This window comes from Stegostoma tigrinum, chromosome 14, assembly GCF_030684315.1.
Source record: "Stegostoma tigrinum isolate sSteTig4 chromosome 14, sSteTig4.hap1, whole genome shotgun sequence".
In the NCBI taxonomy this organism is placed as follows: Eukaryota; Metazoa; Chordata; class Chondrichthyes; order Orectolobiformes; family Stegostomatidae; genus Stegostoma; species Stegostoma tigrinum.
In genome coordinates, this window is record NC_081367.1 from 44,755,112 (window position 1) to 44,758,720 (window position 3,609).

Here is a 3,609-nt window from a genome sequence, read left to right on the forward strand (position 1 = left end):
TCCCAAGGGTATTGCAGGAGGCAGGGACCTCACTTAATCCTTTGCCAAGTAAGTTTAATAATAATCTGTACTGAATTGAAAATGAAGTAGAATGATTAATGTGGGTCTGGAATGGGAAAGGATCTGAGCACAGCAGAACTCCCTTTTTGATTTAATGTGTTACTCATTCACTTGGTCAAGTTGATACACACACACAGAGGCTGAAGCTGACTGAATGATAGAGAATTGGCCTTCATTAATGGGGTGCAACATATCTCACTAGGTGGAGGGCGGTGTGCAGCCCATCTTTGGAGTGGGCCACCACTGACTCTTCTGAGACTTAGAAAGCAGTCAACTAGTGACTGGATGCAAGACTGTTGCTGGAAATGATCTATGTTGGAAATATGAGAAACAGAATAGTTTCTTTACAAGGTGAAGGCAGATACAGAGGGACCAGGGCTGACACGAGTCCACTGTGGAGAGCTAGGAACACAGCTCAGGCAGAGGTACAGCCCCAGGGCCCCTCTCGGATGTGAGTGGTCTGCAGGAAGACCACAGTATTTCTTAGGAAATGAAATCGGGGCCTAAGTATGAGTGAGGGACTGTGTTGTGCAGGCTCCATATGCTCATGAACACTGTAACAGAACTTTGCCAGATGCTGGAGTGGGACCCAAGGGCCCTGGGGGTGGGAGGCATCATCTCCCAGTGGTTTTGAAGCTGACTACCATTTTGAGCATCTACAAGACTGACTCCTTCCAGGGAGCAACCAGTGACCTATGTGGGATCTCTATCATTCACCCACAGAGGCATCTGGACAGTGACCAATATCATCTGCGCAGTTCATTTCTTTCCCCAATGATGAGGTCAGTGCTGCAACCTAAGCAGTAGGGTTCAGGGTCCATCAAATTGTACCCGTGACACAGAGAGCCATATCACAATAGTGTGGAATTCATCAACAAGGAGCTCCATGCCATTCGTCTTCAGGTGACCAATGATCACTGCTTCCTGAAGGAGGGAGCCCACTACCCTGGCACCTGCTATGATGTGCTCTCATATACCTAGCATATTTGAGGATGTAGGGGCCTTACGAGGTTGGTTACTAGGGTCAGGGCTACCCACTGTTGCTATGGATCGCGATACAACTATGAGAAACACCATGACTGATATAGCACACAGTGCAGCCCATGTCTCTACCAGGGCCATCACAGAGCAGAGCATAGGGCTGCTGAAGATGTTCTGCTGCTTGGACTAGTCTGGGTGGGGGCATTGCAGTAGAGTCCAAACAGTGTGCCACATCAACCTTGATATGATAATGTTATAGGTGAAGAGGAGCTGGGGAAAGGACAGCAATCTTCCGAGAAGGAGAATGACAATATTGAGGAGGATGGATTTTGCTTTGTGCATGGTACAGCTCAGCTGTGTCAGGTGCTACAAGCCAAACAGGACCCGTTCCAGTGGATCAGAACTGGATGCAGCTGACCATCATGGACTGTTAAATGGTTGCTGGTCGTGGTGTCAGCCTTTGGGTTGCTTTGAGGTGACAAACGGCATCACTTTGTTTTGTTTTTTGTTTTTGCTGGCTGTAAATAAAAGTTCAAGTTTGGAATTGTCCGAATGCTTGCTGACAGTTGTCCAGGTGCAAAGGAGGATTTTTGAAGAAGGTGCAGGTACAAGAGATGTTGACTGTTGGGGGATATCCATTGTAGCAAGTTGTTCTGGGATCAATGTGCAGTAAGATGGTGATGTTGGATGAGAGGGGACACCATAGGGATGGGGCACATACTGAATGAGGCAAGTCTGATTAAGCTTCATAGCAAAAATCCCTCTTAAAAACTTAACCCACTGGCACTTGGCCAAAAATCCTAAGATTCAGCCCATTATCCTTTTTACAAATTTATATTATGCTGTGGTAGATGTACAAGACAACCTGATCTAATCCTTATACAATGTGACTTCCTCCATTCCGAGGGAAGGGTCACTGAGCTCATGACGTTACCTCTGATTTTCCTCCTCAGGTGCTGCTGGACCTGCTGAGCCTTTTGCAGCAATTTCACTTTTCTATTTCTGATTTCCAGCATCCACAGTTCTTTCGGTTTTGACTTGAACTAACATATTGCTCAAGAGCCTGACGAGTTTGTTCAGGCCACCCATTGGTGACGAGAATGATCTTTCTGAGCTGTTGCAGTTGGCCACCTGAATCTGTTTTGCCTGGCTGTGACCAAATGAATGAGAATGACGTTGCAATCTGGAAACTTTTCATGTTCTAATCTGAAAGCTCATCATAATATGTAGGTCCATGTGGCCTGGCAGAAGAATGAAGAATGCAGTTATCAACCATGTAAAGGGTTTCTGGTGTCCTTCGCTGAGTTGTAATGACATTGACAAAGGAAAACGTGGCTTTCAGACCCATAGTAAGCAGCCAGCTCATCATGTATGGCTAGCACTGCATGATCTGACTTTATCATTTGTAAGTTCATAAAGAAATGATATTTACACTCGTACCAGTAACAATCTGGGCATTTAGTGTGCACTGTGCTTTTTGGTGTGTCATTTAGATGAAAGCAAAAGCTTTCTCTTTTCTATTGGTGTCAATGTAGCATGTCAAATATACAAGTCTGACTGGAATCTGCAATCTGTGATATTGCAGATTCCTCATTGACATGCTTGCATACCGTAGATGGAACTTTGGAAATATCCCTGACCTCTTTTCTTGGTTGACTCCTCCTTCACATGCTGCAGTAGAGCATTGTATTGTATTTTAGGTTTCTCTGGGCAATTGGATTTCATGCACATTTTTAGCCTCATGACCTCTTGTAGATCACAGCATGCATATGTCATGAAATGACAGACACTGTTTTGGTGGGTGAGACAAGCTATATATCATAATGAGATTAGGATGGCAAGCTGAAACTGTTGCCAGCCATAATAGTCATTGTAGTCAAGTATCAGAAATGTTCCTGGCCAACTACAATTGTTTTGAACTTTGCTCTGCTAGCAGAAGGATACATGATATGTTCTTTGGGTTTGGCAAGTGCCCATGTGAAGAACCTAATGTGTGGAGGTAATAACTAGTTCCACAAATGTTTCAGCTAAGTCATCTTCAACGAACTCAAGCCTGGGCAACCCGATGTTGACTTGAACTTTAAGTTGGCCTTCTAAAATCTGGAAATTGTCAGTATCTTTGCAGTCCTCATGAGAAATGCTTCAGCATTTGACACTTCCTAACTCTTTCTTTCGTTAGTAATAAGGACTTTGACTGCCTGTCTTTTTCAATATTGCCTACGTGGTACAGAAAAAAATTAGTAATTTCAAGAACTGTAACTCTGGGATATCCAACAATTGGCAAACCATGCTCTGAGGTAGTTTTTATGCTGCCATCTTAAACAGCACATAAACATATGTTGCAGTATTTTGCTTTTTCTGTTTTTAATTTGTCGTTGGCTTTTTTGTTGATGCTTTAAAAGTAGCAGACGTATGAATGTAGTTAGTGTTTACACCAAAAAATAGTAATAACATCACAAGCTTTTTTGTTTTTGTGCTGTTTCTTAAGTGATGGTGATATCAACTGACATTTAGATATAGGAAAGGCCTTATTAATGTAGAAAATAGACTTTGTTCTTTTTCAGCACT